Source organism: Nycticebus coucang, chromosome X (genome assembly GCF_027406575.1).
Source record: "Nycticebus coucang isolate mNycCou1 chromosome X, mNycCou1.pri, whole genome shotgun sequence".
NCBI lineage: Eukaryota > Metazoa > Chordata > Mammalia > Primates > Lorisidae > Nycticebus > Nycticebus coucang.
Window position 1 is genome coordinate 139,711,848 of NC_069804.1, and position 22,975 is coordinate 139,734,822.

Below are 22,975 nucleotides of genomic sequence, written 5' to 3' on the forward strand. Positions count from 1 at the left end.
GGGCCCTGGCGAGGTTCAGGGCCACCGACCCTGGTGGTCATCTGTGGCTCAGGGCCTTGCCCTCGAGCTGGGCCTTGCCTCTGGGGCCTTCGTCTGCTCATCAGGACGGAGGGGATTCTGGGTTTCCCTGAGTCGGGAGGGTGCCACTCTCGACTTGGCGAATAGAATCCAGGCCAGGATCTTACCCCAAAGGATGGAGCCGTTCGCTCTCTCCCAGGGGACGCTAGTGTTGACCCACGGGACATGGGCAATGTCCGTGTGTACTGGCGCCTCGGCTCCCGTGTCCCCCTCCGTGTCCTCCTGGGAGGCATCGCTCCGAGACCAGCTTCGTTTGTGGGGTTGGCGGGAATTTGGAGGACTGCTCCCTTTGCAGGAGCCCTTCAGGAAAGCCCCAGAGGCCTGGGCCAGTTGCTCGCGTTTTCCCGCACATCCCGGAACTCTGAGAATCCACCGGTCTTTCAGGGGAAGGGAAGCGCTGGTCCAAGCGGGCGTGGCCGAGTCAGTCAACTCCTGGAGAATGTTAAGAGTGGGAAAGGACCCAGCGGCCTCTCTGGAGTGGGTCCCAGGTAGCAGGTATTATTTCTGCGGGGAACTCGGGTGGGAATGCAGACAGAGTGACGTGGTGTGCCTGTGAGGCCTGACTCGGCAAGGACTCGACCTCTTTCTCTGAGGGAAGGTGCTGGAGAGGGCTGGGCAGGGCAGGGCCGGGCCTACCCTGCCATCTACCTGAATCCAGTTAGACAGGGATGTGGACGTGTGCACCCTTCCAATGCCCCTGAGAATAGGTACCACGCAAGGGACAGTCGTATATCCACCTTCCAGGTGAGGATAGCCTGGCCGTTGAGCGTGGATTGTCCCGCCCCGGACAGACAGGCACATGTCTAAGTGTGATCTGCCGGGTCTTGGGTTTAGGATCGGGCAGGGCTTCATCGGGGGAAGAGTGGTGGCACAGGTGCATGTGTGGTGGTGGCGGAGGTGAGTGTGACGCTGGAGGCGGTGCTGGGTTCGATGGTGGTGGCACCTGTGGGCTTGAAAGTGTTGCTGGTGTCCGGGGTGGGCGTGGCAGAGGCTGCAGCCTCTGTCCCTGGAGGTGTTGGCGTGGGGCTTGGGCTCCTTTCCTTCTGCCTTGAGGCCTGTCAGATTACCAGCACCATCACCGGCACCTCTCATGGTCTGGGTGCAACACCTTGATGTGTGGTCGCGCGGGGAAGAGGAAGAGCACACGTCAGGACTCAGGCCTGGCGGCAGGTGGGTGCAGACAGAGAGTCACAGTGAGGGTTAGGGATGGGAGAGGCGCTTGTGTGTGGGAAGGATGGAAAATTCTAAATGGGAGAGAGAAGAAGGGATAGAATGGAGGAGGAGGGTCTTGTCACAGAGACAAAGAGAGAGAGAGAGAACGGGGGAGGGGCTGGGGGAACAAACATATTGTCCTGGGGGAGATTGTGCAGGCTATAGGGGGCTGGGCGTGTCCCAGAGGGGAGGAGGGCCAGGAGTCCGAATGGCGGTGTAGTGTGGTCCTTGTGTTTACTGTGTCTCCTCGACAGAGCAGTGTGTTCCTGGTCCCTGCGTCCTTTGAGTCCTTTGCATCCTTAGTGGAGGAATGTCCCCTTCGTATCCTCCCTGAGGCAGTTTGGGTAAGGTGCTGATGAGTCTATGTGCTTATCCATGGCAGAGACGTCCTGGGCTTGGTCCTGGTCCTCGTCCTTGTCCTCGTCCTCGTTCCACTCCTTGACCACGTCCTCCTCCGCGTCCTCGTCAGGCCTCGCACACACGAGTCCGCACAAGCACACATGCTTCTCCAGGTGTGTTCCTCACTCGGCCTCCGGGCCGGAGGTGTCGCCAGGTGGCCTCAGGGTTCCCGGAGGGAGGAGGAGGTGTGTCTTCCGGTGGCACCTGCTGCCCTGCCAAGCCTTCCCGCCCACGGGCTGCCAGGCTGAGAAGGGTCAGGCTCTCTGGCCGGCTCCCTGTCCCTGGTTGTAGTTTCCGGTGACCCTTGGTGCAGGATGCTGGTTGTCCTGGAGCTGGTGATCCTGCTAGCCCTTGAGCGGACTCTGAGAGTGGCCTGGTCAAGTCGGTTTCCTGGTGGCGTGGGTGTGGGCCCCGCCCCCTGTGTCCAGTGTTCTTGGCCACAAGGCTGTGTTCAGTCTGCCTCCCCTCCCTGGGGAGTCAAGGATCTCTCTTGTCCCACCCCACCCCTACACCCCAGACCCCCACCCCCCGCCCCTACACTGGCGGTGGAGGTGCCCTAGCCCAGGGACTGGGTCTGGCCGGTACGCCGGGACTTTGCAGTGCACGTATTCCCTTTTTGTGCTAGAGGCAGATGAAGATGACCCTCCAAGGGTTTTGGGCTCCACGCACTCCCCGAATGTGAGAAAGTGGCCCAGGCCTCCATCCGCCATGTTGGACCGTGGCTCGCGTTTTTTCCTCAGCAAAGGGCGGAGGGAGTGGACCTGGGGGACTGGCGGGTTGACATTTCTGGAGCCATACTGCCATCCAGAGGAACTTGTTTGGCCATCCGGCGAAGCCCTGCCTGGGACTTCCTGGGAAGGAGTGGCCTGGGAGCGCGGTTCTGGTCAGGGCCTCACCTCTGGTTAGGGCACGGGAGGGTGGACAGGCCAGAGGTCACTTCCTGGCTGGGGGAAGCTTGTCACTATCCTCCAGGGGGTCACCAGAAACTGGCGGGTCCCTCAGAGGAAGCCCAGGATGCGGAACCTGCTGGCGGCCATGTCTGGGCGGTGTAGTGCAAGGCTGGGGCACGGAGTTCCAGGCCGGGGCCCCGGGCAGTTTGCCTGCTGCCAATTTCCCTGAACAGCACAGGGCAGGGCGTCCGCGATGTCTCTTTGGCCCCGGGGTACCCCAGTGAAGGAGCAGTCTCAGCCCTGGGGTATCTGCGGCCTTTGGTGGTGGCTGGGGATGGCCAAAGTAGAGACGAGCTGTCTTTCCAGGGCCCGAGTCGGGCGATGTGGCAGCCCGCGGGGTTCATAGCAGGACTGTCCAGTGTTTCCCCTGGCAGATGCAACTTGACAGGCGGTGCCACGCCGCCCACCCCTCCCCCCCTTGTCGTGTTCAGGTCTCAAGCCAAAGGGGCCTTGCGAGGTTCCGGGCCACCGACCCTGGTGGTCATCTGTGGCTCAGGGCCTTGCCCTAAAGCTGCCCCTTGCCTACGGGGGCCTTCGGCTGGTCATCAGGACGGAGGGGACTCTGGGTTTCCGTGGGTCGGGAGGGTGCCACTCTCGACTTGGCGAATAGAATCCAGGCCAGGATCTTACCCCAAAGGATGGAGCCGTTGGCTCTCTCCCAGGGAACGCTAGGCTCGGCCCAGGGATTATGGGCAGTGTCCGTGTGCACTGGCGCCTAGTGTGCAGTGGCGCCTCGGCTCTCGTGTCCCCCTCCGTGTCCTCATGGGAGGCATCGCTCCGGGGCAGTTTGGTTTGTGGGGTTGGCGGGAGTTTCGGGGACTGGTCCCTTTGGAGGAGCCCTTCAGGAAAGGCCCAGAGGCCGGGGGCAGTTGCTCGCGTTTTCTCGCACATCCCGGAACTCTGAGAAGCCAGCGGTCTTCCAGGGGAAGGGAAGCACTGGTCTAAGCGGGTGTGGCCACGTGTGTCAACTCCTGGTGAATGTTAAGAGTGGGAAGGGACCCAGCAGCCTCTCTGGAGTGGGTCCCAGGTAGGAGGTATTTTTTCTGCGGGGAGCTCGGGTGGGAATGCAGACAGAGTGACGTGGTGTGCCTGTGAGGCCTGACTGGGAAGGGGCTCGACCTCTTTCTCTGAGGGAAGGTTCTGGAGAGGACAGGACAGGACAGGAGAGAGGGCTGGGCAGGGCCGGGCCTACCCTGCCATCTACTTGAATCCAGTCAGACAGGGATGTGGACGTGTGCACCCCCCCCCCAATGCCCGTGAGAACAGGGACCACGCAAGGGACCCTCGTATATCACCATCCTAGTGAGCACAGCCTGGCTGGTGAGCGTGGATTCTCCCGCCCGGGACAGACAGGCACATGTCTAAGTGTGATCTGCCGTGTCTTGGGTTTAGTATCGGGCAGGGTTCGTTGGGGAAAGGGTGGTGGCACAGGTGCAGGTGCGGTGGTGGCAGAGGTGGGCGTGACGCTGGGGGCGGTGCTGGGCTCGCTGGTGGTGGCACCTGTGGGCTTGAAGGTGTTGCTAGTGGCTGGGGTGTGCGTGGCAGAGGCCGCAGCCTCTGTCCCTGGATGTGTTGGCGTGGGGCTTGGGATCCTTTACTTCTGCCTTGAGGCCTGTCAGATTACCAGCACCATCACCGGCACCTCTCTTGGTCTGGGTGCAACACCTTGACGTGTGGTCGCGCGGGGAAAGGAATAGTACAGGTAAGGACTCAGTCCTGGTGGCAGGTGGGTGCAGACACAGAGTCACAGTGAGGGTCAGGGATGGGAGAGGCGCCGGTCTGTGGGATGGAGGGAAAATTCTAAAGGGGAGAGAGAACAAGGGATAGGATGGAGGTGGAGGGTCCTGTGACAGAGAGAGAGAGAGAGAGGGAGAAATAGAGAGAGAGAATGGGGTACGGGCTGGGGGAACAAACATATTGTCGTAGGGCAGATTGTACAGGCTTTAGTGGGGTGGGGGTGTCTCGGTGGGTAGGCAGGCAAGCAGTCCGAATGGCGGTGTAGTGTGGTCCTTGTGTTTACTGCGTCTCCTTGACAGAGCAGTGTGTTCCTGGGCCCTGCGTCGTTTGCATCCGTCCTGGAGGAATTTCCCCTTCGCATCCTCCCGGAAGCGGTTTGGGTACGGTGCTGAGGAGTCTATGTGCTTATCCATGGCGGAGACGTCCTGGTCTTGGTCCTGGTCCTCGTCCTTGTCCTCCTCCTCGTGCCACTCCTTGACCAGGTCCTCCTCCGCGTCCTCGTCAGGCCTCGCACACACGAGTCCGCACAAGCACACATGCTTCTCCAGGTGTGTTCCTCAGTTGGCCTCCGGGCCGGAGGTGTGCCCCGGCGGCCTCAGGATTCTTGGAGCGAAGAGGAGGATTGTCTTCTGGTGGCACCTGCTGCCATGCCAATCCTTCCCGCCCACGGGCTGCCGGGCTGAGAAGGGTCAGGCTCTCTGGCCGGCTCCCTGTCCCAGGTTGTAGCTTCCGGTGAGCCTTGGTGCAGGATGCTGGTTGTCCTGGAGCTGGTGATCCTGCTAGCCCTTGAGCGGCCTCTGAGAGTGGCCTAGTCAAGTCGGTTTCCTGGTGGTGTGGGGGTGGGCCCCGGCCCCCTGTGTCCAGTGTTCTTGGCCACAGGGCTGTGTTCAGTCTGCCTCCCCTCCCTGGGGAGTCAAGGATCTCTCTCTCCGCACCCCCCACCCCCCCTCCCCGCCCCTACCCTGGCGGTGGAGGTGCCCTAGCCCAGGGACTGGGTCTGGCCGGTGGGCCGGGACTTTGCCGTGGACCTATTCCCTGTTTGTGCTAGAGGCAGGTGAAGGAGACCCTCCAAGGGTTTTGGGCTCCCCGCACTCCCTGAAAGTGGGAACGGGGCCCAGGCCTCCATCCGCCATGTTGGACCGCGGCTAGCGTTTTTTCCTCAGCAAAGGGCAGAGGGAGTGGACCTGGGGGACTGGCAGGTGGACATTTGTGGAGCAATACTGCCATCCAGAGGAAATTGTTTGGCCATACCGCGAAGCCCTACCTGGGACTTCCTGGGAAGGAGTGGCCTGGGAGTCTGGGAGCGCGGTTCTGGTCAGGGCCTCACCTCTGGTCAGGGCACGGGAGGGTGGACAGGCCAGAGGTCACTGGCTGGATGGGGGAAGCTTTTCACTATCCGCCAGGGGGTCACCAGAGACTGGCGAGTCCCCCAGAGGAAGCCCAGGGTAGGGAAACTGCTGGCGGCCATGTCTGGGCGGGGCTAGCGCAAGGCTGGGGCAGGGAGCCCCAGGCAGTTTGCCTGCTGCCAAGCTCCTTTCACAGCCCCGGGCAGAGTGTCCGCGATGTCCCTTTGTCCCCGGGACACCCCAGTGAAGGAGCAGTCTCAGCCCCGGGGTTTCTGCGGCCTTTGGTGGTGGCTGGGGATGGCCAAAGTGGAGACGAGCTGTCTTCCCAGGTCCCGAGTCCGGCGATGTGGCAGCCCACGGGGCTCATAGCAGGACTGTCCCGTGTTTCCCCTGGCAGCTGCAACTTGACAGGCGGTGCCACGCCGCCCCACCCCCCCACTCCCCTTGTCGTGTTCGGGTCTCAAGCGATAGGGCCCTGGCGAGGTTCCGGGCCACCGACCCTGGTGTTCATCTGTGGCTCAGGGCCTTGCCCTCGAGCTGGCCCTTGCCTACGGGGGCCTTCGGCTGGTCATCAGGACGGAGGGGACTCTGGGTTCCCTGGGTCGGGAGGGTGCCATTCTCGACTTGGCGAATAGAATCCAGGCCAGGATCTTACCCCAAAGGATGCAGCCGTTGGCTCTCTCCCACGGGACGCTAGGGTCGGCCCAGGGGTCATGGGCAGTGTCCGTGTGCACTGGCGCCTCGGCTCCCGTGTCCCCCTCCGTGTCCTCCTGGGAGGCATCGCTCCGGGTCAGCTTGGTTTGTGGGGCTGGCGGGAGTTTGGAGGACTGCTCCCTTTGCCGGAGCCCTTCAGGAAAGGCCCAGAGGCCTGGGCCAGTTGCTCGCATTTTCCCGCACATCCCGGAACTCTGAGACGCCAGCGGTCTTCCAGGGGAAGGGAAGCGCTGGTCCAAGCGGATGTGGCAGAGTCAGTCAACTCCTGGTAAATGTTAAGAGTGGGAAGGGACCCAGCGGCCTCTCTGGAGTGGGTCCCAGGTAGGAGGTATTACTTCTGTGGGGAGCTCGGGTGGGAATGCAGACAGAGTGAAGTGGTGTGCCTGTGAGGCCTGACTCGGAAGGGGCTCGACCTCTTTCTCTGAGGGAAGGTGCTGGAGAGGACAGGACAGGAGAGAGGGCTGGGCAGGGCCGGGCCTACCCTGCCATCCACCTGAATCCAGTCGGACAGGGATGTGGACGTGTGCACCCCCCCGCAATACCCGTGAGAACAGGGAGCACCCAAAGGACAGTCGTATATCCACCTTCCAGGTGAGGACAGCCTGGATGGTGAGCGTGGATTGTCCCGCCCTGGACAGACAGGCACATGTCTAAGTGTGATCTGCCGGGTCTAGGGTTTGGGATCGGGCAGGGCTTCGTTGGGGGAAGGGTGGTGTCACAGGTGCACGTGTGGTGGTGGCAGAGGTGGGTGTTTCGGTTGAGGCCGTGCTGGGCTCGGTGGTGGTGGCACCTGTGGGCTTGAAGGTGTTGCTGGTGGCCGGGTGGGCGTGGCAGAGGCCGCAGCCTCTGTCCCTGGAGGTGTTGGTGTCGGGCTTGGGCTCCTTTCCTTCTGCCTTGAGGCCTGTCAGATTACCAGCACTATCACTGGCACCTCTCATGGTCTGGGTTCAACACCTTGATGTGTGGTAGCGTGGGGAAGAGGAAGAGCACAGGTAAGGACTCAGGCCTGGGCGCTGGTGGGCGCAGACAGAGTCACAGTGAGGTTCAGGGATGGTAGAGGCGCAGGTCTGTGGGAAGGATGGAAAATTCTAAAGGGGAGAGAGAACAAGGGATAGAATGTACGAGGAGGGCCCTGTGACAGAGAGAGAGAGAGAGAGATCGGGGGAGGGACTCCGGGAACAAAGGTATTGTCGTAGGGCAGATCGTGCAGGCTTCAGGGGGCTGGGGGTGTCCCGGTGGGGACGCAGGCAACGAGTCCGAATGCCGGTGTAGTGTGGTCGTGTTTACTGTGTCTCCTCCACAGAGCAGTGTGTTCCTGGGCCCTGTGTCCTTTCCTTCCTTTGCATCCATAGTGGAGGAATTTCCCCTTCGCATCCTCCCTGAGGCGGTTTGGGTACGGTGCTGATGAGTCTATGTGCTTATGCATGGCGGAGACGTCCTGGGCTTGGTCCTGGTCCTCGTCCTTGTCCTCGTCCTCGTTCCACTCCTTGACCACGTCCTCCTCCGCGTCCTCGTCAGGCCTGGCACACACGAGTCCGCACAAGCACACATGCTTCTCCAGGTGTGTTCCTCAGTCGGCTTCCGGGCCGGTGGTGTCCCTAGGCGACCTCAGGGTTCCCAGAGCGAGGAGGAGGTGTGTCTTCCGGTGGCACCTGCTGCCGTGCCAAGCCTTCCCGCTCACGGGCTGCCCGGTTGAGAAGGGTCAGGGTCTCTGGCCGGCTCGCTGTCCCTGGTTGTAGTTTCCGGTGACCCTCGGTGCAGGATGCTTGTCGTCCTGGACCTGGTGTTCCTGCTACAGGCATTGAGCGGCCTCTGAGTGTGGCCTAGTCAAGATGGTTTCCTGGTGGTGTGGGGGTGGGCCCCGGACCCCTGTGTCCAGTGTTCTTGGCGACAAGGCTGTGTTCAGACTGCCTCCCCTCCCTGAGGAGTCAAGGATCTCTCTCGCCCCGCCCCCCGCCCCGCCCCGCCCCTACCCTGGCGGTGGAGGTGCCCTAGCCCTGGGACTGGTACTGGCCGGTGGGCCAGGACTTTGCGGTGCACCTATTCCCTATTTGTGCTAGAGGCAGGTGAAGAAGACCCTCCAAGGGTTTTCGGCTCCCCCCACTCCCTGAAAGTGGGAAAGTGGCCCAGGCCTCCATCCACCATGTTGGAGCGCGGCTAGCGTTTTTTCCTCAGCAAAGGGCGGAGGGAGTGGACCTGGGGACTGGCAGGTGGATATTTGTGGAGCAATACTGCCATCCAGAGGAACTTCTTTGGCCATCCCGCCAAGCCCTGCCTGGGATTTCCTCGGAAGGAGTGGCCTGGGAGCGCGGTTCTGGTCAGGGCCTCACCTCTGGTCAGGGCACGGGAGGGTGGACGGGCCAGAGGTCACTGTCTGGCTGGGGGAAGCTTGTCAGTATCCGCCAGGGGGTCACCAGAGACTGGCGGGTCCCCCAGAGGAAGCCCAGGGTGCAGAACCTGCTGGCGGCCATGTCTGGGCGGGGCTAGGGCAAGGCTGGGGCAGGGAGCCCTAGGCAGTTTGCCTGCTGCCAAGCTCCTTGAACAGCCCCTGGCAGAGTGTCTGCGATGTCTCTTTGGCCCCGGGGCACCCCAGTGAAGGAGCAGTCTCAGCCCCGGGGTTTCTGCGGCCTTTGGTGGTGGCTGGGGATGGCCAAAGTGGAGAGGAGCTGTCCTCCCAGGGCTGGAGTCCGGCAATGTCGCAGCCGGCGGGGCTCATAGGAGGACTGTCCAGTGTTTCCCCCTCTGATGCAATTGGACAGGCGGTGACACATCGCACCTCCCCCCCCTTGTCGTGTTCAGGTCTCAAGCAATTGGGCCCTGGCGAGGTTCCGGGCCACCGACCCTGGTGGTCATCTGTGGCTCAGGGCCGTGCCCTCGAGCTGGCCCTTGCCTACGGGGGCCTTCGGCTACTCATCAGGACGGAGGGTACTCTGGGTTTCCCTGGGTGGGAAGGGTGCCACTCTCGAGTTGGCGAATAGAATCCAGGCCAGGATCTTACCCCAAAGGATGGAGCCATTGGCTCTCTCCCAGGGGACGCTAGGGTCGACCCAGGAGTCATGGGCAGTGTCCGTGTGCACTGGCGCCTAGTGTGCACTGGAGCCTCGGCTCCCGTGTCCCCCTCCGTGTCCTCATGGGAGGCATCGCTCCGGGGCCAGCTTGGTTTGTGAGGCTCGCGGGAGTTTGGAGGACTGGTCTCTTTGCAGGAGCCCTTCAGGAAAGGCCCACAGGCCTGGGCCAGTTGCTTGCCTTTTCTTGCACATCCGGGAACTCTGAGAAGCCAGCGGTCTTCCAAGGGAAGCGCTGGAGCAAGCGGGTGTGGCCGAGTCAGTCACCTCCTGGAGAATGTTAAGAGTGGGAAGGGACCCAGCGGCCTCTCTGGAGTGGGTCCCAGGTAGGAGGTATTATTTCTGCAGGGAGCTCGGGTGGGAATGCAGACAGAGTGACGTGGTGTGCCTGTGAGGCCTGACTCGGAAGGGGCTCGACCTCTTACTCTGAGGGAAGGTGCTGGAGAGGACAGGACAGGAGAGAGGGCTGGGCAGGGCCAGGCCTACCCTGCCATCCACCTGAATACAGTGGGACAGGGATGTGGACCTGTGCACCCCCCCAATGCCCGTGAGAACAGGGACCACGCAAGGGAGGTCGTATATCCACCTTCCAGGTGAGGGCAGCCTGGCTGGTGAGCGTGGATTGTCCCGCCCCGGACAGACAGGCACATGTCCAAGTGTGATCTGCCGGGTCTTGGGTTTGGGATCGGGCAGGGCTTTGTTGGGGGAAGGGTGGTGGCACAGGTGCTCGTGTGGTGGTGGCAGAGGTGGTCGTGTCGCTGGAGGCGGTGCTGGGCTCGTTGGTGGTGGCACCTGTGGGCTTGAAGGTGTTGCTGGTGGCCGGGGTGGGCGTGGCAGAGGCCGCAGCCTCTGTCCCTGGAGGTGTTGGCGTGGGGCTTGGGCTCCTTTCCTTCTGCCTTGAGGCCTGTCAGATTACCAGCACCATCACTGTGCGGCACCTCTCATGGTCTGGGTGCAACACCTTGATGTGTGGTCACGCGGGGAAGAGGAAGAGCACACGTAAAGACTCAGGCCTGGGGGCAGGTGGGTGCAGACACAGAGTCACAGTGAGGGTCAGGGATGGGAGAGGCGCGGTTCCGTGGGAAGGATGGAAAATCCTAAAGGGGAGAGAGAACAAGGGACAGAAATGAGGAGGAGGGTCCTGTGACAGACAGAGAGAGAGAACGGGGAGGGGCTGGGGGAACAAACACATTGTCGTGGGGGAGATTGTGCAGGCTTTAGGGGGCTGCAGGTGTCCCAGTGGGGAGGAGGGCAAGGAGTCCGAATGGCGGTGTAGTGTGGTCCTTGTGTTTACTGTGCCTCCTCGACAGAGCAGTGTGTTCCTGGGCCCTGTGTCGTTTCCATCCGTACTGGAGGAATTTCCTGTTCGCATCCTCCCTGAGGTGTTTGGGTAAGGTGCTGATGAATCTATGTGCTTATCCCTGGCGGAGACGTCCTGGTCTTGGTCCTGGTCCTTGTCCTTGTCCTCGTCCTCGTGCCACTCCTTGACCACGTCCTCCTCTGCATCCTCGTCGGGCCTGTCACACACGAGTCCGCACAAGCACACATGCTTCTCCAGGTGTGTTCCTCACTAGGCGTCCAGGCCAGAGGTGTCCCTAGGCGGCCTCAGGGTTCCTGGAGCAAGGAGGAGGTGTGTCTTCCGGTGGCACCTGCTGCCCTGCCAAGCCTTCCCGCCCACGAGCTGCCGGGCTGAGAAGGGTCAGGCTCTCTTGCTGGCTCGCTGTCCCTGGTTGTAGTTTCCGGTGACCCTCGGTGCAGGATGCTTGTCGTCCTGGACCTGGTGGTCCTGCTAGCCCTTGAGCGGCCTCTGAGAGTGGCCTAGTCAAGACGGTTTCCTGGTGGTGTGGGGGTGGGCACCGGGCCCCTGTGTCCAGTGTTCTTGGCGACAAGGCTGTGTTCAGGCTGACTGCCCTCCCTGAGGAGTCAAGGATCTCTCTCGCCCCCCCCCCCCCCCCCCGGCCCGCCCCTACCCTGGCGGTGGAGGTGCCTTAGCCCTGGGACTGGGTCTGGCCTGTGGGCCGGGACTTTGCAGTGCACCTATTCCCTGTTTGTTCTAGAGGCAGGTGAAGAAGACCCTCCAAGGATTTTGGGCTCCCCCCACTCCCTGAAAGTGGGAGAGTGGCCCAGGCCTCCATCCGCCATGTTGGACCGCGGCCAGCGTTTTTTCCTCAGCAAAGGGCGGAGAGAGTGAACCTGGGGACTGGCAGGTGGATATTTGTGGAGCAATACTGCCATCCAGAGGAACTTGTTTGGCCATCCCGCTAAGCCCTGCCTGGGATTTCCTCGGAAGGAGTGGCCTGGGAGCGCGGTTCTGGTCAGGGCCTCACCTCTGGTCAGGGCACAGGAGGGTGGACGGGCCAGAGGTCACTGGCTGGCTGGGGGAAGCTTTTCAGTATCCGCCAGGGGGTCACCAGAGACTGGCGGGTCCCCCAGAGGAAGCCCAGGGTGCGGAACCTGCTGGCGGCCATGTCTGGGCGGGGCTAGCGCAAGGCTGGGGCAGGGAGCCCCAGGCAGTTTGCCTGCTGCCAAGCTCCCTGAACAGCACAGGGCAGGGCGTCAGCGATGTCTCTTTGGCCCCGGGGCACCCCAGTGAAGGAGCAGTCTCGGCCCCGGGGTTTCTGCGGCCTTTGGTGGTGGCTGGGGATGGCCAAAGTGGAGACGAGCTGTCTTCCCAGGGCCCGAGTCGGGCGATGTGGCAGCCCGCGGGGCTCATAGTAGGACTGTCCCGTGTTTCCCCCGGCAGATGCAACTTGACAGGCGGTGCCACGCCGCCCCCCCCACCCCCTTGTCGTGTTCGGGTCTCAAGCCAAAGGGGCCTGTCGATGTTCCTGCCACCGACCCTGGTGTTCATCTGTGGCTCAGGGCCTTGCCCTCGAGCTGGCCCTTGCCTACGGGGGCCTTTGGCTGCTCATCAGGACGGAGGGGACTCTGGGTTTCCCTGGGTCGGGAGGGTTCCACTCTCGACTTGGCGAATAGAATCCAGGCCAGGATCTTACCTCAAAGGATGGAGCCGTTGGCTCTCTCCCAGGTGACGCTATGGTCGGTCCAGGGGTCATGGGCAGTGTCCGTTTGCAGTGGTGGCTAGTGTGCACTGGCGCCTCGGCCCCCGTGTCCCCCTCCGTGTCCTCATGGGAGGCATCGCTCCGGGGACATCTTGGTTTGTGGAGCTGGCGGGTTTGGAGGACTGGTCCCTTTGCAGGAGCCCTTCAGGAAAGGCCCAGAGGCCTGGGCCAGTTGCTCGCGTTTTCTCGCACATCCCGGAACTCTGAGAAGCCAGTGGTCTTCCAGGGGAAGGGAAGCGCTGGTGCAAGCGGGTGTGGCCGAGTCAGTCATCTCCTGGAGAATGTTAAGAGTGGGAAGGGACCCAGCGGCCTCTCTGGAGTGGGTCCCAGGTAGGAGGTATTATTTTTGTGATCAGCTCCGGTGGGAATGCAGACAGAGTGACTGGTGTGCCTGTGAGGCCTGACTCGGAAGGGGCTCGACCTCTTTCTCTGAGGGAAGGTGCTGGAGAGGACAGGACAGGAGAGAGGGCTGGGCAGGGCCGGGCCTACCCTGCCATCCACCTGAATCCAGTGGGACAGGGATGTGGACGTGTGCACCCCCCCAATGCCCATGAGAACAGGGACCACCCAAGGGACAGTCGTATATCCACCTTCCAGGTGAGGACAGCCTGGCTGGTGAGCGTGGATTGTCCCGCCCGGGACACACAGGCACATGTCCAAGTGTGATCTGCTGGGTCTTGGGTTTGGGATCGGGCAGGGCTTCGTTGGGGGAAGGGTGGTGGCACAGGTGCACGTGTGGTGATGGCGGAGGTGGTCCTGACGCTGGATGCGGTGCTGGGCTCGTTGGTGGTGGCACCTGTGGGGTTGAAGGTGTTGCTGGTGGCCGGGGTGGGCGTGGCAGAGGCCGCAGCCTCTGTCCCTGGAGGTGTTGGGGTGAGGCTTGGGCTCCTTTCCTTCTGCCTTGAGGCCTGTCAGATTACCAGCACCATCACTGGCACTTCTCATGGTTGGGTGCAACACCTTGATGTGTGGTCGCTCGGGGAAGGGGAAGAGCGCAGGTAGGGACTCAGGCCTGAGTGCAGGTGGTTGCAGGCACAGAGTCACAGTGTCAGGGATGGGAGAGGCACTGGTCTGTGGGAAGGAGGGAAAATTCTTAAGTGGAGAGAGAACAAGGGATAGGATGGAGGAGGAGGGTCCTGTGACAGAGAGGGAGAGTGAGAGAAAGAGAAAGGGGGAGGGGCTGGGGGAACAAACAGTGTCGTTGGGGAGATTGTGGAGGCTTTTGGCTGGTGGGCGGTCCCAGTGGGGAGGCGGGCATGGAGTCGGAATCGCTGGGTAGTGTGGTCCTTGTGTTTACTGTGTCTCCTTTACAGAGCAGTGTGTTCCTGGGCCGTGCATCATTTGCATCCGTACTGGAGGTATTTCCCATTCATATCGTCCCTGATTCGTTTTGGGTATGGTGACGATGAGACTATGTGCTTATCTATGGCGTAGACATCCTGGTCCTAGTCCTGGTCCTGTTCCTTGTCCTGGTCCTCGTCCTCGTGCCACTCCTCTTCCACGTTCTCTTCATGCCTGGGATACACAATTCCGCAGAAGCACACTCGCTTCTCCAGGTGTATTCCTCACTCGACCTCCAGGCCAGAGGTGTCCCCAGGCGGTTGCAAGTCCCCTGGAACGTAGAGGAGGTTTGTCTTCCGGTGGCACCTGCTGCCGTGCCAAGCCTTCCCACCCACGGGCTGCCAGACTGAGAAGGGTCAGGCTCTCTGGCCGGCTCACTGTCCCTGGTTGCAGTTTCCGGTGACCCTTGGTGCAGGATACTGGTCATCCTGGACCTGGTGGTCTGACTGGCCCATGAGTGGCCTCTGAGAGTGGCCTAGTCAAGACGGTTTCCTGGTGTTGTGGGTGTGGGCCCCGGTTCCCTGTGTACATTGTTCTTGGTCACAAGGCTGTGTCCAGTCTGCCTCCGCTCCCTATGGAGTCAAGGATCTCTCTCGCCCCCCTCCCCTCGGCCCCTACCCTGGCGGTGGGGGTGCCGTAGCCCAGGGACTGGGTCTGGCCAGTGGGCCGGGACCTTGCAGTGCACCTATTCCCTGTTTGTGCTAGAGGCAGGTGAAGGAGACCCTCCAGGGGTTTTGGGCTCTCCCCCACTCCTGCAAAGGGGGAAAGTGGCCCGGGCTGCCTCCGCCATGTTGGACCCTGGCTTGTGTTTTTTCTTCAGCAAAGGGTAGAGGGAGTGGACCTGGGGGACTGGCAGGTGGACATTTGTGGAGCAATATTGCCATCCCGAGGAACTTGTTTGGCCATCCTGCGAAGCCCTGCCTGGTACTTCCTGTGGAGGAGTTTTCTGGGAGCACAGTTCTGGTCATAGCCTCACCAGGGCATGGGAGGCTGGACGGGCCAGTGGTCACTGGCTTGCTGGGGGAAGCTTGTCACTATCCACCAGGGGGTCACCAGAGACTGGCGGGTCCCCCAGAGGAAGCCCAGGGTGCAGAGCCTTCTGGCAGCCATGTCTCTTGGCTCACTTTTTCTATTTTTAGTAGAGACATTGTCTTTCTTTTCCTCAGGTTGGCCTCCAACTTCTGAGCTCAAGCAATCTACCCTCCTTGGCCTTGTAGAGTGCTAGGATCACAGGCATGAACCACCGTGCCCAGCCAGCATCATTTTCTAATTAGAAAACTCAAGTATGTACGCATAGGTGGCACATTTCTTAAACTGATTGAAGCTATCTACAACAAACCTTACAGCTAATATTATACTAAACAGTAAAACTGAAAGCTTTTCCACTTAGAACTGGAACCAAACAAAGTTGTTCTCCTTTCTCTATCACCACTACTATTCAACATAGAGCTGGAAGTTCTACTCAATACAGTCAGGCAAGAGAAGGAAATAAAGGGCATCGAAATAGGGTAGAAGAGCTCAAACTCACCCTCTTTGCCAATGATATCAGATTATACTTAGAGAACTCTAAAGACTCAACCACAAGATTCTTGGAAGTCACCAAAAAATAAGTAATGTCTTAGGACATGAAATCAATGACCACAAGTCATGAGCCTTTGTATATGCTAATAAGAACCAAGATGAGAAGGTAATCAAGGACAGAATTCCCATCACAGTAGCTTTAAAGAAAATGAAATACGTAGCTATATACCTAACAAAAGAGGCAAAGGACCTCTATAAAGAAAATTATGGAACTCTAATTTTTGATAATCTAAACAAGAACATACACTGGGGGAAAGAATTCCTATTCCTAATTCAGTATATGGTGCTGGGAGAACTGGATAAACACATGTAGAAAACTGAAACTGGATCTGCACATTTTGTCACTCACTAAAATCTTTTCAAAATGGATGAAAGATATAAATCTAAGGCATAAAACAATAAATAACCTTGAAGAAAGTGGGGAGAAAACACTGAGGTTATCAGCCTGGGGAAAGACTTTATAAAGATGTCATTGGCAATTGCAACAACAACAAAAATAAACAAATGGGACTTAATTAAAATGAAAAGCTTCTGTACCACTAAGGAGACAACAACCAAAGCAAATGGACAGTCATCAGAATGGGAAAAGATTTGCATACTATGAATCAGTCATATGATTGGTAATTAGGATCTACAGAGAACTCAAATAAATCAACAGAAAAGAGCCAATGATCCCTCATATCAATTTGCAAGAGAAAGGAATAGAACAGTCTCTAAAGAAGATAGACAAATGGCTAACAAACATGAAAAACTCTCATCCTCCCTAATTATCAGAGAAATGCAAATCAAAACCACCCTGACATATCATCTAACCCCAGTGAGAATGGCCCATATCACAAAATCTCAAAACTGCTGATGCTGATGTGGATGTGGAGAGTAGGGAACACTTTTACACTGTTGGTGGACTGCAAACTAATACACCTTTTTGGAAGGAAGAATGGAGAATTCTCAAAGAACTCAAACTAGACCTCCCTTCTGATCCTGTTACTGAGCATCACAGCTCATTGTACAATCACCAAAACATGAAAAGAGTCTAAATGCCCATAAATCCAGGAATGGATTGAGATGCTGTGGTATAGGTATACCATGGAATATTATTCAACCAGTAACAAAGGTGGAGACTACATCTTTTATACTAACTTGGGTGGAAGTGGAGCACATTATTCTTAGTAAAGGATCACAAGAATGGAGAAGCAAGAATCCAATGTACTCAATTTTGATATGAGGACAATTAATGCCCTAGTACACGGTGCTGGGTAAGGGAATGAGGAAGAGAAGAGAGGAAAGGAAGGAAGGAGGTAGGTAGTCATGGTGTTTGGCACATCTCTTGGGGGAGGAACACATTTGCAAGAGGGACTTTGCCTGAGGAATGCAATTAGTGTAACCTGTTTCTTTGTACCCTCAATGAATCCCCAACAATTAAAAAAACCTGCCTAAAATGATGCCTAAAACGAGACTTGGAGCAGAGTTCTACCCTGGGTCTCTTTGATTTTAAGGTTGTATTGTGGAAGTTGATCATAGGAATTTGTCATTCTTATCATAACTACTAAAACAGATTCCAGAAGCCGGGGGGAAAGGTACTGAGCACTCATCACATTGCTCCACAAATCTTAATTCTTTGTGAGCATGGCTACTTAAACTGCTTACTGTACCCTTACACCAGTTTGACCTATCGTTGCTGAGGTAACTTACTGAAACTATAGATCTAATTTTGTCCACTGCGTTTGCCCACCAATAGAAGATTGCAAACTCCTCAAAGATTTAATAATAGCAGTAAACTTTCTCTCAAGATCACATACAGCATTCCCCTATTGTGTAAAATCCTTAAGCTTCTCTTGGTTCTTCTAATATTCTGAAGACCACTCGGTCTTCATGGTTGCTCTCAAACTGCAATTCTTTCTTCCCAAATCAAACATTATATCAGTTATCTATCTATCTATCTATCTAGTTCTTTTTTTTTTTTTTTTTGACACAGAGCCTCAAGCTGTCACCCTGGGTAGAGTGCTGTGGCATCACAGCTCACAGCAACCTCCAATTCCTGGGCTTAAGGGATTCTCTTGCCTCAGCCTCTCAAGTAGTTGGGACACACTTGCCCGCCACAACACCCGGATATGTATATATATATTTTTTGGTTGTAGTTGTCATTGTTGTTTGGTAGGCCTGGGCTGGATTCCAACCTGCCAGCTCTGGGGTATGTGGCTGGAGCCTTAGCTGCTTGAGGTACAGGTGCTGAGTCTATCTACTTTTTGAGACAGAGACTCTATCTATCTATAATCCTGGTGAGAGTGGAATGGCATCATAGCTCACAGTAACCTCAAACTGTTGGGCTCAAGCAATCCTCTTGCCTCAGCCTCAGCCTGCTGAGTAGCTGGAACTACAGGCAACTGCCACAATGTCAGGCTAATTTTTGTAATTTTTTTGGTCCTGCTCTTTTGCAGGCTGGTCTCCACCTCCTGAGTTCAAGCAATCTGTCCATCTCAGCCTCCCAAAGTGCTACAATTATAGGCATGAACAACCACACCCTGCCTGATAGGGCTGGGCATAGTGGCTTGAGCCAAGGAGCTGGAGGTTGCTGTGAGCTATGACACCATAGCACTCTAGCCCAGGGTGAAACAGTGAGACTACCTCCAAAAATAAACAAACAAGTGGACACATTAATTGACTGATTAAAGAAATACGTTAAATGAGAGATTAATCTCTACAAATTTATTTAGGCTTTGACACGATTTTAAAACCGTTTGTCGACTGGTTAGTCCACAAGCCAGGAACATGTCCTTAAAGGTAGAGACAAAGGGAACAGGACATTCTATCAAAGGAGGTGGCTAAAATGTACATGCTTAACATGCTATAAAAGGAGTTGTGAGTATTTATGAAAACAGAAAACATGGCTGGTAGTCTCAGCTACTTGGGAGGCTGAGGAAAGAGGATCATTTGAGCCCAAGAGTTTGAGTTTACTGTGAGCTATCACTGCATCGCCCTTTACCAAGGGCAAAAAAGTGACACTCTGTTTCAAAAGAAAAAAAGAATGAAAAGAAAACCTGAAAAACTTGTGTATGTGTAATTGTGACTTATATCTCGCATCGCATAATGGCTAGGAATTATTTTAAAGTTTGTCTGCTGTCCCTGTGGCTCAGATGGGGTCTGTTCATTTAGAGGGTGGGGGTGGGGAAGTGGCTTAGGATTTTATTTTTAGTTCACAGTTTACAAATCTATCTGTAAACCACATAGAAGAAAGTCATGGTAGGGCCAGTCACATTGGCTCTCGCTTGTAATCCTAGCACTCAGGGAGGGTGAGATGGACAGATCCCTTGAGCTCACAAGTTCAAGACCAGACTGAGGAAGAGTGATGCCCCTTCTCTAAACATTGTTGAGCTGTGGTTATGGTTGGTGTCTGTCGTCCCAGCTATTCAGGAGGGTAAGGCAAGAGGATCGCTTGAGCCCAAGTGTTTGAAGTTGCTGTGAGTTATGACTCCTCGGCACACTACCAAGGACAACAAAGTGAGACTCTCAAAGAAAAAGAAAGAAAGTCATCGTAGTCCGGATATACAGCTCAAAATGAGCAGTACTTTCAAGGCCAGAGCTACAACCATCTGTACCTCTGATCCTTTTTCAGGCAGTAGGGGGTAATGATGGCAGGGGATGAAGTTGGGGGGCATAATTGCAGATGTAACAGTTGAGTGCGAGGCATATCAAACCCTCTGGAAACTAAATGGCCTCTTTAAAAACAGCATGATAGGCTGGGCATGTACCCAAAACCTCTGCATCAAAGTGGATTGCCTTTCCTGACTTTATGGGTTGCACTCTATGCATGTACCCCAGGCATTATGACTACCAACTGCAGTAAGGCACATAATACTTGAGCAAAGTTCTCATTTTTCACTTCCAGTCTTCCCCAGATAAACAGCTTGGTAAGACTAAATTCCCAAACTATGAACAGGTACCTAGAACCCTCCATGAATGAGGCAGACAGTTCCTTGAAGCAATCATAGTGCCCAACCCAAAGGCCCAGCCTTTGGGGGGACTGGTGGGACCGGTGGCTCACGCCTGAAATGCTAGCATTCTGAGCACAAGTGGATTGCCTGTGCTCAGGAGTTCGAGACTAGTATGACCAAGAGCAAGACCCTATCTCTGAAAAATAGCAAGGTGTGGTGGGTGCCTTTAGTCCCAGCAACTTGGGAGGCTGAGGCAGGAAAATCGCTTCGAGCATAAGAGTTTTAGGTTGCTGTGAGCTATGATGCTACTGAACTCTACAGGGAGTGACAAAACTCTGTCTCAAAAACAAGAATAAAGTCAAGCAATATATGATTACTTAATTAAATTATAATGCTATGGATAATAGGAAGAAAATAAGAATAGAAACATCTCTGTAATGATATGGAAAGGTGATAATATAAAAGGGAACAAAATAGTTTATGGAACAGAATGAATAAGTTCCTGTCATTAAAATATTCCTAACTGAATGTATCTGTTGCCTAGGGAATGTCTAACAGAATCAAATGCAAACATTTAAAGTCAATATCATGAATCATAAGACTGACAAATTTTTTATCAGTATCACCTTTCTGCATTTTTTGAATTGAAATAAAAATAGAAATAACAAAATATTAAAACTCAAGAAAAAGTATAAAAGATTATGTTCTAATTCTGATAGAAAAGCTGTATATATATACCCTGTTTCCCCGAAAATAAGACAGTGTCTTATATTAATTTTTGCTCCCAAAGATGCACTACATCTTATTTTCAGGGGATGTCTTATTTTTCCATGAAGAAGAATACGGTACACATTTATTGTTAAATGAAAATAAAGGAAATTTATTACCTGTATACGGTAGTATGGTAGTTGTCAACACAAACCAGATAAACTGTGAATCCTACCTTCAGTCATCATGAGGGCGACCGCGAGCATGAGGCAGTGTCACCAGAGACAGACCAGCACTCAGCACCTTCGCGGCCTCCCCTCGCTCTGATCCTCCTGTTTTACACGCATCTGCGAAAGTCTCCTCTCCCGCCCCACGCTCACAGATCACTCTGACCTCTGCTCCGCCTCCACACAGCAGTGACGTCAGGACTCCGCATAACGTCACTGGTTGCTAGACGCCAGTCAGGGCGGCCCTAGCAACCAGTTTACGGTAAATTAATTTTCATTCCAAGACACAGTCTGGGGGGGCCTTATTTTCGGGGGGATGCCTTATATTTCACCCAGAAGGAAACCTGTAATTAGGTTTTATTTTCAGGGAAACACGGTAGTATAAGTTTGGCAGCATTGATTAGATGGGGGGAAAAATCTGAAGAAAGACAAACCAAATACTAATCTCTGAGAAAATTTTGAATTGTAAATAGACCACAAGATGTGACGAGGCTAGAAAAGGAAATAAAATATGCTATAAATACTTAAATAGCTGTTTTATTTGGCCAGTGCTTCTGCACATTCCTTTTAAAATCCGCGCTAAATTAAGTTTGTTTCTCTTATCAGATTGGCAAGGGGTCCAAACAGTGTCTCTCCCTCATTATTTTTGATATAGAGTATCACTCTGTTGGCCCAGCCTAGAGTACTGTGGCCTCATCTTAGCCCACAACAACCTCAAACTCCTGGGTTCAAGCTATCCTCCAGCCTCAGCCTCCCTAGTAGCTGGGACTACAGGCCCCTGCCATAATGCCTGGCTAATTTCTATTTTTAGAGAGAGGGGGTCTTCCTCTTGAGAGGAAGCTGTGGTCTGGAACTTCTGAGATCAACGGATCCTTTTGCTTTGGCTTCCCAGAGTGCTAGGATTATAGGCATGAGCCATGACACCTGGTATATGTTTATCATTCTTAATATCTTGAAGTGTTACCCAAAGGGAGTATTTCATACAGTGTTGAGGAAATGTACATTACTGCTGAATATTCCTAGTATGTGTACATTTTGACAATTGTCTGTGACATTTCTGACATTTTGAATGACCAGATATTGATCCCAGTGGACCTGCTACCTTGTTGATGAAAATAGTCATAATCACAATAACCACTGATCTAGTGTTTCCATTGTGCAATCTCATACTGACAGTACTTTATATAGGTAAGTGAATTTAATTACCACATTAACCCCATAAATTACGATATCCTTACTTCAGAAATAAAGGAACTTAGGCACAGGGAGCTTCAGTGATTTCCTGACATTCCTGCGGGTATTAAGTAGCACAGCTGGACTTTCTCTACCAAAATGTGGGCTCCTGTCTACTTTGTGCAGTGCCTCTTAATATTTGCTCTGTATTTCTGAGTACCCCTCTGATACCCGATTAGGTAGCTATCATGGCATAGAGCAAATCACCAGGTCTCAGTGGTATATGACAGCAACCATGTTTTTTTACTCACATATCTGCAGATTGCCTGAATGGCTATCAGCTACAGGCTGGGTCTGGGTATGCTCTACATGTGTCTCCTCTTAGAATCAGTACACTGGCCAAGGAGTGCTGATGGTAGAAGAACAAGGATACGCCATGCCCCAGTGGCTCACGCCAGTAATCTTAACACTCTGGGAGGCTAAGGCAGGAGGATCCCTTGAGCTCAGAAATTCCAAGACTAGTCTAAGCAAGAATGAGACCCCATCTCTACTGAAAATTGAAAAATTAATGCATGTGTCATGGCGGGCACCTGTAGTTTCAGCTACTTGTTAGGCTGAGGCAGGAGGATCACTTGAATCTGGGAGTTTGAGGTTGCTGTGAGCCAGGCTGATGCCATGGCACTCTTGCCTGTATCAGAGAGTGAGACCCTCTTTTGAAAAACTCCAAACAAACAAACAAGAAGGATAAAGGGAGCAAGTGCAAAATCTGTGATGCCTCTCAACTCCTGGGCTCAGAATTGCCATGCTATCAATTCTGCCTGCACCCCTTGGGTCAGTGCAAATCATATCTCTGAAGCTAATATTTCAAAAGTGGGAAAATATACTCCAACTCCACAGAGAAAAATTGCAAAGTCATGTTAGAAAAGGTGGGAATGCAGCAAGGGAGTGAAGAAGTGGGACCAATGATTCCACCTACAACAGACATTATCAGGATCATTTTAAATTCTAACATAACTGAGCCTGTCTTACTATAGCTATGGCATTATATTACATGTTGTGATCACTTGTGATTTATTATTTTCCCTACACTTGCTTTTCCATCTGCTTTCATACCTTCCACTGATGCCTTTTTTTTAATTGAAAAGTCTTTCTTCATATATAGTCCATTTCCTCATTCATTTACCATGTCTCCCAGTTTTTTCCTATCAATGATCCATGTTCATGAGTGCTATGTTTCTACACATTGACTACTGTCTGCAGACACGAGGTCAAATAGAGTTCCATAGAAATTTCTATACCTTTCTCTCCCAGAGTTACCTATTTCTGAGCAATTTTTTTGTTTGTTTGTTTGAGACAGAGTCTCTTGTTCTGTTGCTCTGGGTAGAATGCCATGGTATTCTAGCTCACAACAATCTCAAATTTCTGCATTCAAGCGGCCCTCCACACTAAA